Below are 16,995 nucleotides of genomic sequence, written 5' to 3'. Positions count from 1 at the left end.
AATGGTATTTACTGAGCACTTTCGGTGTGCAGAGCACTGTACTAAGAAGTTGGGAGAGTACAATATAACAGACTTGATAGACGCGCCCACAGGGAGTTTACAGCCAGAGCGAGGGGGTGGCAATTGACAAGATAGAGCTTCTGGATTTCCATATCAGCCATCACAACCAAAAGCCAGTAAATATACAGTCATAATAGGTCTTAGACGTAGTAATGGAGTGAGCACACAGTAGGTGCAATACACTATCCTAAACACTTAGGAAACTAAAACAGAAGCCTGACACTTGTTCCCAGCCTGAAAGGAGCTTGAATTCTAGTGGAGGAGACAGAGGGGAAAATATTTACAAACAGAGTATGCAGAATAATCAGATATACATATACATATGTACATATATGCGTGTGTGTGTGTGTGTGTGTGTGTGTGTGTGTACACCTTGTTGAGCTTTTTTCCCCCTTTAATCTAAAAGCTCCTTGTGGGAGAAGATTGTGTCTACCTAATCTGTTGTACCAGCTGTGTGACTCTGGGCAAGTCACTCAACTTCTCTGTGCCTCAGTTACCTCATCTGTAAAATGGGGATTAACTGTGAGCCTCACAGGGAACAACCTGATCACCCTGTATCTCCCCCAACGCTTACAACAGTGCTCTGCACATAGTAAGCGCTTAACAAATACCAACATTATTATTATTATTACCATACTCACCCAAGTGCTCTTTATACAGTAGGTGCACAATAAATACCACTGGTTAAATTTTTCATACAATTTTCTTTAGGAAGTGGTACATCTAGTATCTCTAGTCATGCACATTCTAACCTTATTCCTGTGGACCTGACTCTTGGACAAGAAGCAAAGAGGTGACTTGTTCTCCAATGGATTTCTTTCCTGGAGCAAAGATTCATTCCACTTTATCAATTGAAATAATAATAATACTAATTATGATATTTGTTAAGCGCTTAACTATGTGCCAGGCACTGTACTAAGTGCCGGGGTGGATACAAGCAGATCGGGTTGGACACAGTCGCTGTCCCACGTGGGGCTCACAGTCCCAATCCCCATTTTACAGATGAGGTAACTGAGGCTCAGAGAGTTGAAGTGACTTACCCAAGGTCACACAGCAGACAAGTGGCGGAACTGGGATTAGAACCCATGACCTTCTGTCTCCCAGGCTCAGTGGAAAGAGCCCGGGCTTGGGAGTCAGAGGTCATGGGTTCGAATCCCAGCTCTGTCACTTGTCAGCTGTGTGACTGTGGGCAAGTCACTTGTCTTCTCTCTGTAATGAAAGAGCAAAATGTTCCGTAAACAGTGATATTATCGGATGAGCATTTGTGGGTGGGAAGGAGAGAGGGAGAGACCGCCATAAAGAAGCTAACAATGCGCTATGTAATTCCCCCTTGGAAATCTTTGAAAATCTTGTAGGCAACAACCTCCACCAGGTCAGGAGAAGATAACAACAATCTTGTTGATTATCCTACCTGTAAAGTATTGATCTTGTTAAAAAGTTTTCTGAATGGATAATTTTTTTTTGTCCTTAGCTGTAAAGTAGCTTTAATCTACTACAGATAGTAGGCTGAACCTCTCAAAATGTCAGCTCCATTCAATCTATCAGTGGTATTTATTGAGTGTTTTCTGTGTGCACAGCATGGTACTAAGTGTTTGGGAGGGTACAATCCAACAGTTTTGGGAGACGTGTTCACCAGCCAAATAAAAAACAAATGTGTTCGTACCATTCAAAGTTTCTTTTAAGACCTCTTTGCTAAGAGGAGAAAAGTCAGAAAAACAAAAATGTGTGAGATGCCATATTCTCCATCCTCATCACCAAGAAAATAAGACAGCGGATGAAATCGCCGGTTTTGGTGATGCTAAATTCACAGGTCACAGGAGACCGTGTCCACCTCCAGCCTCTAGACAACATAGCCTTTGGAACCCGAGGGAAATTCTCACAACCAGTTGCCTGGAGAAACGTACTCACAGGACCTCTCTCTCCAACTGTCTGGACCAATTCACCAAAAATGTCAAAGGTCTCCTCCCTTCCTTTGCCTAATTCTTCTCTACTGGCAGAAATGGTACGAGCGGAGAATATACGCTCCGCCGCCCATAGGCAAAAGGGGAGAGCAGATGTCTCAGAAATAACACATTTCTAAAAAATTCAATGTCACTAAAACCAGGATGGGGAATGTTTTATAGATTAACAAACACTGTAATGAATTTGCACAACCTTAACCGACTGTATACATAGTATAATGAAATGCCCTACATCCTTTCAAAGGAAAATTAAGTATTCTAGCACATAGCTTTAGAAGAGCATTGTTCTTAAAAACCTGCATTTTTTTCCAGCTACCATGTAATTTGTGAGATGCATTTTTAAATGATCTGCAACTGCAGCAGGCTTCATCAGTCAGATGATACAGATAGATAATTCACCAAACTGTCACATGATCTTCCATCAGTCTAAAAGATGTGAATATATTGCCACAAGCTTTGGGAATAATGGGTGCACCTGTTTACAGTGTCACCTCTGTTTGCTAATTGTCTCCTTGAGCTACATTTTACTTCTAATGCATTTATTTTTGACAGGCAGTGTCTATTTAGAAATCACATTACTTCAAGTGCAATTGTTCTTTTGTCTATCAAGTAAATGAAGTGTTGTTATACAGATTTCAGCTTCTGATTAGTAAAGTATCAGTGCACCACAAAGGTCAATCAGTTATTTACCTGAGGTAATAGAAGTATGACAGACATCTTGAATAGCCTCCAATCCATGCTAAGGGCCATAACGTTATAATTACTCATCCCTATATATCTTAACTATGTATACTTTGGATGTGTGCACAGAAGCACATATGTCACATGGAGCTCTATTCGAAAGTGCCCTGCATTGTGTTTTTTAAGCGGCAGTACTTGGAAAATGCTAGCATTTGTGGGGGAAAATGGAAGATTTATGTATAACCATTTATTGACCTGGACATTCCACTCTTTAGATTTCATTTTGTAAGCCAAACCAAATCAAGTTGAAGGTTATTCTATCTGAAGTAAAACTGATGCATTGCCTTTTGAAAATATGAGCAGTTTTGGACTCCAGGAACCTAACGCCTAAACCGTAGGACTGGCATCTCCTTTAGGAGTCTCAAAAAAAAAGCCTGTTTCAAAGGCGAAATACTAATTTCTATTTTGCATGTGAATATAAATGGAACAAATCTAAATTCCAAAGCGATAATGCCTGCAACCTAGGTAGATAAGAATATGTGTTTTAATAGATAGGAGGGAGACTACATGCTCGGACATGCACGTAACACACAAGCAGTCAGATATTATCTTTAGATGATCATAGCCTCTTTCCAGTCATGGACTTAGGAGACGGGCAAATATTTGAAGGAAGGATTTGAGCTGCTCACTTTCACTTGCATGTTACTCAGGTAAAGATTCCTAAAACCTAAGCCTAGAAAAATGGATCCTTTAAGCACTCTTTAAATACTAACTGACTGACTTCAGACCTCTATAAGAAAAAGGCCTATCACTGTGCAACTAATTCTGAAGTGAGATGGCATATCACCACTTGTTAACCTCCTCTAGCACTCCCATAATGCTTTTTTCTAACGTCCCTGCCAAAATATGGTATGGATTTTCTTACTTCGCTGCAGCATTCGAGGACTGGCCATAGATGTTTCCTTGTATCAGAACGACAGTACCCACTGTTCCCCAGTATTAACAGAAGAAAGCTTCTGAAATACCAGTTGGAAGACTAAGAACCAAGTTAATCTCCTTTGCCATCTCTGTAGAGATGATAGTCTTCATTAAGGCCATGGCTGGTGCTTATAAGGGAATTCCAAACACCACCGCTATTTCACTAGTTTGCCAAAAGAAACAGATACAAAAAGCCACGCTTGCCTTAAGTCACATTCTAAATTAGCTCCCAGGAGCTTTCTCCTACCTTGTTCACAAAAGCACTGTGTATGTTTCTTCAGTGTTTAGCATATGCTATGTAACCTGAGCAGGACTTGTATTGTTCCAGTAGTTGTTTTTCTAAAGTATTTTCCCATCAGGACCATAATTACATGCAAAATACCTGACTTGGAACCATTCATAAAGATGGTTTAAACATTCATTAGTACTTTTTAGCTCTCTTAAAGCCAAAACGTAGAAGGAACTCAGGAGACGTTCAGAGCCTCTCCAAGCAACCACAAACTTCAACATGACCATCTCTTCCTTAGCTAATGAAGCACTGTGGATACATGAAGACCAAGACAGCCCCTATCTATTGTAAAGGCAAAGGATGTCCACCAAATTCTGCAAACTAGTTCAACTTTGAGTACGCAAATCATGAAAAGGACTTGGCTTTTCAAAAAACCGGCTTGTTTTCACAGGTCAAGAGTATGAATAAGACAGTTCAATTCAAAACTCTGAAAGTGCATTTGGATGTGAAGGAAATAGCTATAGACTGTCCATTGGTTCAAAGACCAAACAACTCTCAGGAGATATCTTAGTTGTCCATCACACATTTGGCATTTTAAGCAATAAGCATTTATTGGGAAAGCCTATGAATCTGCCAGTTTTTCTCTTTTACCTCTGCTCCCTCATCAATAGCTTTATTGAACACAACAATAATAATAACAATAGCAATAATGATAATAATTTTGTTATTGGTTAAGTGCTTACTATGAGCCAGGGACTTTTCTAAGCACTGCGGTAGATACAAGGTAATTGGGTTGGACACAGTCCCTGTCCTTCACTGGGTTCACACTCTTCATCCGCGTTTTATAGGTGAGGTAACTGAGGCACAGAGAAGTGAAGTGACTTGCCCAAGGTCACACAGCAGACAAGTGGCAGAGCCAGAATTAGAACCCAGGACCTTATGACTATCATTAGGCCACACTCCTTCCCCATGCTGCCTCTACGTGCACGGTAGCTTCCTGGGTGCTTAGAAAACATGTAACGGAGTTAAAGAAGGCGTCCCTGCCCTCAGTGAGGAATCACTCCAAACTAGAAGACAATTGGACAAAAATTGCCAAATACATATAAGAGAATAGATCTAAATGCTAAAATAAAACAAGCAATTTGGTAAATAAATAACAATTAAATAGCTTTATCCATGAGTGCTCCTGCAGAAACTCAGTCAAAATTTGGAACTCTATTGACTTTAAAATAATATTAAAATGCAAATTAACTTCTGAAATACCAAGAGGTAACACCACATTATAGGAGTGATATATACTGGGAGACACAACTGCAAAAGCTTTGTCGTGCTGTTATTGTAATGTTGGGAAATAATGGGTGTCAAGAATTGCTAACTATGAAATTTCCTCTTGTCACCACTAAAGCTCCTCCTGATTAAAGAAATTAAGTGCCTACCAATTATGGAATATGGAATCTCAACCCTAATATGTCATTTCTTCTCAAGTCTAAAGGAGTTCATGAAAATAAGATGTCTTGAACTATATATTTTAGGTCTTTAGGCACCTTATAAAACATGACTATCTTTTCTATCAGAAAGGTGTTCTAAGTATCTAGTAAGAAGATGACTGATGCTCTAAACTATAACAGAGATATTCAGTCGAGAAGCAATGTTGCCTAGTAGAAAGAGATCAGGACTAAAATCCACCCAGTCCTTTCCATCTAAACTGGAGACACTTACGTCCAAGCACTTGTCCTATCCTGTCCTATCCTGCAACAGCCCCCTTGCTGACCTCCCTGCCTCGTGTCCCTCCCCACTTCAGTCCATACTTCACTCTGCTGCCCGGATCATTCTTCTACAAAATCATTCAGCCCATGTTTCCCCATCCTTCAGGAACCATCCACCTCTCCGTCAAATCAAAACTCCTTAGCATAAGCTTTAAAGCATTCAGTCACCTTGCCCCCTCCTACCTTACCTCTCTGACTTCTTACTATAACCCAGCCCACGCACTTTGCTCTTCTAATGCCGAATGATTCATTCTACCTCAGTCCTGTCTATCTCACCGCATACTCCTCATCTACACCCTGCTCCTGGCCTGGAACTCCTTCCTGCTTCATAGTTGACAATCACTCTCCCCACCCGCAAAGCCTTATTAAAATCACATCTCCTCCTAGAGGCCTTCCCTGATTAAGCCCTCATTTTCTCTTCTCTAATTTTCTCTGTGTCACCCTTACCCTTAGATTTGCATCATTTATCAACCCCTCCCTCAGAACTATACCATAAATATCATCCCATACAAATATCACCCAATATAAATATCATCCCACACAAATACCATAATTATTATTATTATTATGTACATATCTGTAATCTATCTATTTCTCTTAATGCCCATCTCCCCCTCTATATACTAAGTTCACTGTGGGCCGAGATTGTGTCTATCAATTGCTAAACTCTACTCTCCCAAGTGCTTAGTACCGAGCTCTTCAGACAGTCAGTGTTAAATTAATATGATTATCAATTGACCGAGTGGTTGCTAGGACTCGGAGTCAGGGGACCTGAATTCTAGTCCCAGCTCTGTCACTTGCCTGCTGGGTGACCTTGGGCAAATCACTTAACTTCTCTGGGCCTCAGTTTCCTCATCGGTAAAATGGAGATTAAACATTCGTCTCCCTCTTAGACAGGGAGCCCCATGTGGGACAGGGACTGTGTCATACCTGATTATCATGTATCCACCCATGCATTTCATTCAGTGCTGGGCACACAGACAGCACTTAACGAGTACCCCGATAATAATCATTCTTATTAGAGATCTCAAAGCACCAGCAAGTACCTAGAAAACATTTCTGGGAATAGACCAAACTGATGACTCCAAATCAATTCTAGAACCATTGGTACAACTAAATATGGTTAATGTAAGTAGAGAATTTCTAATGTCAACATCGGGAAATAATGACAACTTCCTGTTTCTCCCTAAGGCGGAGGAGAGTGTGCGGGAGATAGGAGGTACAGATGTTTGCGTGTTCGGTACTCCACCATGATTTGGCAAAGGAGGAAGGAAAGGGAAGGTGGTCTAAGAAAAAATAGGGTTTAGAGGAAACCCAAGATCAGGCTAAAAGGCAGCTGCGTACGACTCATTCTCCCTAGGCTACAGGAAAACAAATGGGGACATCACTGCCAAAAGCCTAAAATCATGACAGCCCACCAGACTACATTTTTATTGTTACCTTTGCTTCTATATTTCCTTTATTCTGCAAGAGCTGGAATGAGCCCATTTTTTTTCAAACATTCCTAATGTAGTGATAAAATGAGGAAGAATGAAAGATTATTATAAAACAGGTCTTTTATGGCTAGAGTCTTTGGAACATTCACACTGTTACATATATTTTCTCTAAGTAATCAGGAATGTATTGGTATTTTGAAATTATGTATCTCTAATAACACAAAAGTACTTAAGAACAGAAATAGACAGTAATGGAAAATGCAGTCAACTGTTGACAACATATAGAATTTCAGAAAATAATTTACAGAGAACAGCACAGCAGATGAGTCAAAATTTTCACAAAAATATTTCTTGCCTCCGATAGTCCAATGTAATTCATTTTCTATCTCTGTTCATTAATCATTGTTAAAATTAGTGATCCATTTCTTCCACTCTGCCATCTGCACTCAGCTTCGTAACAAACATGACACCTTCCTGCATAATAAAACCTGACAACTACTAGGATGCATTTCCAAATAGCTTTCTGCATATTTGCACCTCTATAACTGATTCCGTTGTCAGACAAAAGTGGATTATTTAACCAGAGTTCTTTCTTTATCAATTCAGAACACAGATGTGTGTGCATTTGTACGTGTGTGCTTCATATGACCAAAGAAAGTCAATTCATTTTAATTAAAATGAATTCCCCTATGGAAGATTTTAAAAATCTGAACTGTTCTTGTGGCTAATCCTAGATATATATGTATAGGTATATATATGTAGGCCAGGGCTTTATTCTTGATATTCAACATTTACTAAAGTCATTCTTGGCTTCAGCTGGGGAAGTTTTTTAATAAAAATGATCCAGACACTTCAACCTCCCTGAGAAATTTTCCTTTTAATGTCCTGCTCTGTTGTGTTTTTCAGTCTTTGATCATTGACAATTTCAAAGTAAATATTTTTAAGGAAAGTAAAACACTCTAGCAGCAAGGAAATAAAATGAGGGCACAGAGAAAATTAATAAGATGACCCATCTCTTTCCCATTTAAATGGTCTAGAACAAATCTACCAAGCTTCTGTGGAGTTTAGCGTCTTTGAAAAACTTGCATCAATCCCTGTCTCTATTTCTCTCTTCCTGGGGGATAGAGAGGCAAGTTAGGAATTTCACAGCAGAAGAATCCTGGAAGAGGTTTCGCTCCACACCTCTTTTCAGAAACAACCTCACGGATCTGCTAGAAACGAACCTCCCTGAGGTTAGGTATTGTGTCTCCTCACTCACTCATCAAATGCTATGGGTTCATTCATTCAATAGTATTTATTGAGCGCTTACTATGTGCAGAGCACTGTACTAAGTGCTTGGAATGTACAAATCTGTAACAGACAGAGACAGTCTCTGCCTTTTGACGGGCTTACAGTCTAATTGGGGGAATGGGTTGATGGATCAGAACTGAGTGAAGGTGAAAACACTGACCTTAGCTTCAGCCAATCCCTTATCCACATCAGAGAAGGTGTCAGAAAGACCGGGCTGAAGAACGGAAAGCTCTAGGACTTCATTATGAAGGGTCCTAAGATGTGGATTTTTGTGAAATGGAAGACCCGTGCCTCACATGAGAAGAACATTGTTGAAAAGGCCATTGCTGGGGTTCAGAACACGGGATCCACTGTAGACTGTTAGCTCATCTCTAGACTGTAAGTTCACTGTGGGCAGGGGATGTGTCTGTTATATTGTACTCTCCCAAGTGCTTAGTACAGTGCTCTGCACTCAGTAAGCACTCAATAAATACAACTGAATGAATGAATAAATGAATGAATCAACTGGAATCGCACAGTTAATTGGGCTTTGGGGAGAGGCTTTGGGGAGAAGGATTAAGTCTGAACCAGTTGCAAGTGATGATAGCAACTTCTTCCTGTTCCCTCACTCATTAGTCATGACTCCCCATATGGGGCAAATGGATATTTTGAGAGGATTTTTTTTCCAGTAGACAAGGCCAGTTTTGACCCACATCTGTTTGAAGAGGGAGGAGTGCCATGAAGGTAGAGTGGTACATGGTAATCCTGTCTCAGATCCCACCCTGTGAGTCACAATGGCAACACTTGCCATTTTTTTGACAGATAAGATTTTGGACTGTTCTAACCACCAAGACTTGCCTCTTTCCACTACTCTGGGGAGGTTCATGGGAGTCTCCAGGGGCTAGGAAAACTGGCTCAGAAGTAAGAATAGAAGCAAAGAACCTCCCACACTCTGAGCAGCAAGTGTCCTTTGGGAATGCAGACCAACACAGGTTCACATGACCTAAAATCCCTCCTGCCTGGGTTCAGGCAGCTTTCACTGAAAACATTACAAAAAAATAGTTGCAAATTTCCTTGTGCTGACTTGAAAACCAGACCGCTTCCAAGCTTACTGACACAAAACACCCAGTTTTTTTCTTTGTTGTTGTTTTTGTCTTATTTCTATTCTTCTAAAACAAGTATTGGTTTTTCCCCATGCACTCTCTCTCTTCCCTGGATTACTAAGAGCCAGGGGCGGCTTCAACTTCATCATCCAGGGAACAGAATCTCTGCTAGGAGAATCTCAACGGTGTAAAATTCTGGGGTGCACAACACCCAAAAAAAGAGGTGCCCAACAAATCAGTTAAATGAAAAGTCAAATAATCCACCTGTTTTCAAATGGAAAAAAATTGAAAATTCAGTAAACTAGAATTTCTTGGGAATCGAAAATAATTGTGGTGTTTAATGTTACTTGCCAAAGCATTGTACTAAACACTGGGGTAAATGCATGATAATCAAGGCAGACACAGCCCCTGCCCAAAATTTGGCTCACATGTAATGAAGCTGCCCTGCCATTTAGTGATTTCTGGCCAATAAGGCCACTGAGACTTATTAATGAAATGAGAGAATACCTGCAAATCCATTCTTCTTTTTATTGGACAGGCAAGTATGATACTCAGAGTGGATCAGCTAATTCCAATTAGAACATTCAGAAAACAACCTTGCACAAAATCAAGGTTGAAAATAGAAATGACAACCACACTTCAGCTATTCTGGTGCTAGCTGGAGTATAACGATAAAAACTCTTTGTTAAACTTTCCTCTGAGAAAATACTCACCGGATTGGAATTTCTCAATCTATAAAGGAGAGAAAAAGAGAGAAAGAAAGGGATGGAAAAAGAAAGAGAAAATCTTTCAGAGTCATTGTGATTTAAAAAAAAAATCCCATCACAAATTTCTGTTCACCACATGACAACAAAAATATTTAAAATTAATTTTTCATTTGATATATGTTAATTTCAAAGGTTCCTAAAAATATTTGAAAACAGCATGAATCGTTCCCATGTCCTGAATCAAAAAGTAAAAAAAAAAAAAAGCTCATAGGAAATGCAGCCGAGGGGGGAACGTCAAACAGGCATTGTCTCTATAGCTGGTCCTTTTGCCTCCTGGTTTCCTTTTCTCTTCACATGTCTGCATACTGACACATTCAATTTCAGGTTATCAGCACATCTGAATTACAGAATACTGAGGGGGATAGAGGGCAGGCCTCTCTGGACTGATTAGCATCATTTAAGAAAGCATTCACTTGCTTGCTTCATTGGCTGCAGGGATTCCATGATGGGTGGCCTTTTAGCATTAGAAGTCAATATGGAGCAATCTCATTTGAATTAAATATGGACAAAAGAAAAGATTTGATTATGGTTATTCATAGCTAACCTTTTAAGTTCACCACGCTCAAAACTTCGGCCTGGAAAAACCTTAAGTCATAAACATTCAGAACTTCATTTCATTTTTGATTATGCTTTTTCTTTCCCTTTTTTTTAATGTAGTTTTTCTATTTATGACAAACCAAGATCAGATGCCTTCTTTCAAAAGAGATGCCAGAGTGGAGATTCCAGGGAAAACCTTTTAGCAAAGTTAGAGGCTGGTTACAATGAAATACAGGGCCTGATTCTAATCCATATATTTATGGAAAATCCAGATTGAAAAATGTATCTTTGCATAGGGACATCTACTTGCATCAAAATGAACCGCAGATTTAGCTGAAAACTGATAAACACAAGTACAATTTGGTCCTTGTTAAAAACAAAATCTAGAGAATACTGTAATAGTTTAAGTGAAGACTCTACACTCTTTTCAAAGCAGTGTTGCCTTTACAGCTTCATTTACACACACAAATTGCTGTTTTTCTTTTTTCCTGCATGTGATTCATCCATCATCCAATTTAGTTAAAGTACATTTAAAGTCCTAAAGGTTAAGCAGTGCCTGTTCCAATAGGAGTGCTCATTTTGAGTTTAATCTCTATGTCTTTAGGCCAGTCTTTCCCTAAATTCAATAAAGTCCAGAGTAATTTTCCCCCAATTTTACTCCTTTTCTAGGATAACTCATGACTGGAAGAGGTAGGCTCAAACCAAGAGTTTCATTGTACTTTTTGGAGTCATATTCTAGACTCTATCAATGACACTACTCCTGCGCCAATCACTTATCGATAAAAATAAAATGACCAGATTCTTAGCAGTCCCTATTTCCATCTGCTCGTTAGGGGACACAGACGGACCTCTTTGCAGCTCAGGATCTCATACAGGACACAGTGTTAATAAGTACTAGGGTAGGAAGTGGTTGCGATAGCTTTTAATCTCCATTAGGCCATTTCCTTGAGCTAGAGAACATCTATCTTGCTTCTGCTGAACTCTCCCACCCACTTAGTATCATGCTTGTGGTCAGGGAACATGTCTGTTTATTGTTGTTTGTACTCTCCCAAGTGTTTAGTACAGTGCCCTATACCCAGTAAGTGCCCAATAAATATGACTGATTGGACGGATTGATTGATTTGCACTCCGGTGCTCACTAAATCCCCTTTATTGAATGAAACCTTGCTCTTTTATCTCCCAGAACTCACATGTAGTTCAGATTTCTCTCCCATTTCTCCTAGCTTCTCAATTTCTCTGCTCTGGGATAACCTCCTTTTGGCTCAGGATGATTTACCAAGTCCTACCTCTACAGTTATTCACATTTAAAAAAAAATAAGACACCCAAAAGGAAGAGAGGAGAGAGGAACATTCAGGGCAATACAGCCAAAGTGTTTCTATGTGCTTACAACACGATCTAACCCACATTTTCCAGAGTCTCAGCATAAGTAAGATATGAGAACTCTGAGGACACTTGGACCCAATTTTCAGAGGGCAACAGAGAGGTTACATAGCGAGATGTTTCTATATTGGTGATACTTTAGGGAAGCTCAGAGAACCTCACGCTCACGCCTGCACAGTGCTATGGTCTGGATACCAGGATTCTCAGCTGCAAGAGATAGTGGCGAGATCAGACTTGTTCAGACTTCCTTCTCTTCGTGTTGAATTCCTTTGTTTTAGGAAGGGGTGTCAGATTCTGCTTTAAAAAAAGCCCACATTTTAAAAGGGGTGAAATAGATTTTACACATGGCTGGCTTTTGAACCCGGAGAATCTCCCACAGTGCAACTAATTACATTGCCAACAAGACATAGATGTAGACCCACAAATGGCATAAAATGCAACTGTGAGGGGTGTGATGATGTTGGTTGTTTTTTTTAAATCGATATACTTTCAGCCCAAGGTTGTTTGTATATCTGCTATTAATGTGGGGGGGTACTTTCCAGGAACTGGCTGAATGATAACGGCAGATGAACACCTAGATTTGCTGAAATCTTAAATAACACAGAAAAAGAATATTGTACTCTTCCAAGGACTTGGTGTGGTGTTCTGCAAACAGTAAGCTCTCAATAAATACCACTGAAAGAAATACTAATGGATAAGCAGATATGGGATAGATAAGGAGAAAAAGCTCTGCATTTGTATATATCTTTGTCACTCTATTCCAACCTGAATGACTGAATGAATTCCAGGTGTCCAACCTAATAATAATAATATTAATAATGGTATTTGTTAAGTGCTTACTATGATCCAGGCACTCTACTAAGAGCTGGGGTGGTTGGACACAGGCTCTGTCCCTCATGGGGCTCATAGTCTCAATTCCCAGTTTACAGATGAGGTAACTGAGGCACAGAGAAGTGAAGTGAGTTGCCCAAGGTCACATGGCAGACAAGGGGCAGGGCCGGAATTAGAACCCATGGTCTTCTGACTCCCAGGCCCATGCTCTATGCATTAGGCCATGCTGCTTCTCTACCCCAGTGCTTAGAACAGTGCTTGGCACGTGGAAAGCAGTTAACACATGAAAAGCACTTGGGAAGCAGCATGGCGCAGTGGTAAGAGCACGGGCTTGGGAGTCATAGGTCATGGGTTTGAATCCAGCTCTGCCACTTGTCACCTGTGTGACTGTGGGCAAGTCACTTAACTTTCTGTGCCTCAGTTACCTCATCTGTAAAATTGGGATTAAGACTGTAAGCCTCGCGTGGGACAACCTGATTATCCTATGTCTACCCCAGTGCTTAGAGCAGTGCTCTGCACATAGTAAGCGCTTAACAAATACCAACATTATTATTAACAAGTACCCTAACAAGTACAAGTATCCTGGTGCCAATCTCCCTCACTTCCCCAAGATACTTTTTATCTGTAATTATAGGACTGAGTTTGCCAAAATGTAGCTCACCCTTCACTGACACCTCCACTGGAGTTTGGTAGGTTCAGCACAGGCTCCCACTGAGGAGACCCCCATCTTGCCCTTCTTTCTACCATCCCGGAGGGTAAACGAACAGCACCCGCTGCTTTCTTACAACATTGAGAATGTGTCTGTGGCACTGTTCTATTGTAGTCTCCTCAGCACATAGAACAGAGCCCTGCGCTCAGTAGACGCTCAATACCATTGATTGATTGATTGGGAAATTTAGTGCTGTGATAGCCACTGTAATGGGCATGTCTGGACTCTGAATCACAGATCGCTGGAAATTCAGCTCCCCTAGCCACAGCACACTATGGACACTTGTTTTTATTTTGTGTAGCTGCCCTTGGCTTGTAGATTTAGTGTTTTATCATCCCAATATTTCCTGATGAGCTTTTCTCCGGCCCTCTCTCTCACCCACATTCGTAGATTGCGAGCCACTCGAAAGATGGGGTCTGTGGCTAATTCCCACCCACGTACTCTTTCAGTGCTTAGGACAGTGCTCCGCACTCTATAGAACATAATAAATATATTATGACTAGAGAAGAAACACCCGGCCAATGACTTAATCATTACTTCTGGGCTCTAACTAGTCAAAGTTGCCATCATGTTCTATTAAAAACCCAAAAATAACGCTTGCTGAAGCACCGAATACGATCCTGATCGGCTGGGGTTTTATCCTTCCTACAATTACTATTACTATTATTATTATTGTCATTATCATTGCACTTGTTAACATGCTTACTACGTGCCAAGAACTGTGTTAAGCACTGGGATAAATACAATATATTCAGGTTGTTCACTGACCCTGTCCCACAAGGAGCTCACATTTGAAATAATGGAGTAGGATTAAACCCCCATTTTACAGATGAGGAAACTGCGGCACTGAGAAATTCAGTGACTTGCCCAAGGTCACAGCACAGACAAGTGGGGGATCAGGATTAGAACCCGGGTCCTCTGCATCCCAGATCCATGTTCTTTCAATCACCTCATGTTGCTTCCCCGATACGACTCGCTAGTAATTTCACCTAACTTTAAGAAAGCTGCTCATGAGAGGAGTATCCCTGGGAGAAGAAGGAAGTTAGCTTACCACTTCCATCACTCACCCTCAACATGTTTTTTGCTCCATCTTAAGGGAGAATTTTATTCTTGTGAAGCTATAGATTGAAATGAAATCTCAGACATCACCCCTTCAGCACTCCGTCACACCTAAATAAGGAGAATCAGTTGACCATCATAAAAGAGAACACGAAATGTCTCCTCTGAAGTAGTTAAAGCAATTTGCATCCTCAACCCCCAGTGAGTATTAGAGGTAGCCATGTTGGTGCTGTGGGAACAGATTCTGGATCCTGAAAAGAGAAATGCTCCTAGAAAAAGACTAAATCTCGGCTCAATTTATTATCCTGCAGCAGAAATGGCCAAAAGATCACTTCAAAGAAATCAGCATTTAAAAACCAAGTACTCTTCATAGATTGGAGTTTCCTCCATATTTTTCAAACAACTTCCAGAGCAGATTTAGAGTTTGTTCGTTCTCCCTTTTCCGGGCATCCTTCAAGAACTATTATGACAAAAGCACACTTTTTACCAAGACCTATTTACCAAGGCTTATTTAAGTGAAATTTAGCAACCCCGAAAAGGTGGCCTGTTAACCAAAGCAAAGCACAAAACAAACCAAATCACAGTATTGGGCGGACCTTCTGATCCATTTAGATGTGGAATAGGGGTCCAAAGGATGTGGAAAATGTCTGCATCAAAGGGGATATACATCACTGAGTTCATGTTCAGTGATGTCTTTAGAGAGCAGCATGGCTCCTGGAAAAAGCATGGGTCTGGGGTCAGAGGTCCTGGGTTCTAATCCTGCTCTGCCAAATGTTTGGTGCAATGATCTTGGGCACACTTTATTTCTCTGTGCCTCCATTTTCTCACCTGTAAAATGGAGATTAAATCATAATTCAATATTTTACGGTATCTGTCAAGCACTGACTAAGTGCCAGGCCCTGTACTAAGCACTGGGGTAGAGATAAGCTAATCAGGTGGGACACAGTCCATGTCCCACATGGGGCTCACAGTCTTAATCCCCATTTTACAGATGAGGTAACTGAGGCACAGTGAAGTCAAGTGACTTGCCCAAGGTCACACACCGCAGACAGTGGAGAAGCTGGGATTAGAACCCAGATTCTTCTGACTTCCAGGCCCATGCGCTATCCATTAGGCCACACTGTTTCTCTTTCTACTTAGACTGTGAGCCCCAAGTGGGAAAGGAATGTGTCCAACTGGATAAACTTGTATCTACTCCTGTGCTTAGAACAGTGTTTGACATATAGTACATGCTTAACATAAATGAGAATAATGATGATGATGATGTATTCATTCATTCATTCAACAGTATTTACTGAGCGCTTACTATGTGCAGAACACTGGACTAAGCTTTTGAAATATACAATTCGGCAACATATAGAGACAATCCCTGCCCAATGACGGGCTCACAGTCTAATCAGGGGAGGCAGACGGATAAAAACAAGACAACATAATCACGATAAATAGAATCACTGGGATGTACCCCTCATTAATAAAATAAATAGGGAATTAAAAATAGATATAAATGAGCACAGGGCTGAGTGGAGGGGTAGGGAGAGGGGGAGGAGCAGAGGGAAAGGGGGCTTAGCTGAGGGGAGGTGATGGAATCCAATTCAGCCAACCTGGAACAAAACAGAACACTAAATCCCAAATTGCTCTCCAAATGTGGATTCCAGGAGATCTTCTTTGATTTGGACACATCCCCAAGGAATCGGATTTCAGCGTTAAACTACACAAAGCACTAAAATATATATAAATTAAACTTTTTGAAAGTAGAACATTTCAGAGCTTGAATCTCTACCCTATAAGCTCCTTGAGGACAGGGAGTGTATCCTTCAACTCGGTTATATGGTACTCTCCCAAGAGCTTAGTACAGTGCTCTGCACACAGGAAGCACTCAATAAGATTGATTGATTGATTGAATTTGTCAGGAGGACTAAAATCTGTGGATAGGGCAGGCCAGAAGACCCTCAGTAATGTTCATTAACTTTAGATTAGTACTTCTAATATATTCATCTGCAAGATCTCGGTGGGCAGGGAAGGTGTCCCTCGACTCTGGTGTATTGTATTAGAGAAAGACGATGGTCTAGCAGATAGAACAGGGGCCTAGGAGTCAGAAGGACCTGGGTTCCTAATCCCCATTGCACCACTTGTCTGCCGTGTTGTGATCTTGGTCAAGTCACTTCACTTCTCTGTGCCTCGGATACCTCATCTGTAAAAATGGGGATTAAGACTGTGAGTCCCACGTG

General features: G+C 40.7%; 1 protein-coding gene across 5 annotated transcripts in view; it reads right to left on the bottom strand.

Moving 5' to 3' along the window:
- Positions 1-16,995, bottom strand: part of ZNF536 (zinc finger protein 536) — a 337,831-nt gene that overhangs the window by 279,749 nt on the left and 41,087 nt on the right. Inside the window, exon 2 of one of the 5 annotated variants that reach the window (XM_029075591.1) lies at positions 10,197-10,215. The exons of the other annotated variants lie outside the window; for them this stretch is intronic. The gene's annotated coding sequence lies outside the window, so the exon portion shown is untranslated. The remainder of the gene's footprint in view (positions 1-10,196; positions 10,216-16,995) is intronic. 5 annotated transcript variants of the gene reach the window in all.

This window comes from Ornithorhynchus anatinus, chromosome 11 (assembly GCF_004115215.2).
Source record: "Ornithorhynchus anatinus isolate Pmale09 chromosome 11, mOrnAna1.pri.v4, whole genome shotgun sequence".
NCBI lineage: Eukaryota > Metazoa > Chordata > Mammalia > Monotremata > Ornithorhynchidae > Ornithorhynchus > Ornithorhynchus anatinus.
Note: the sequence above shows the minus strand (reverse complement) of the source record. Positions and strands in the feature narration are given on the sequence as shown.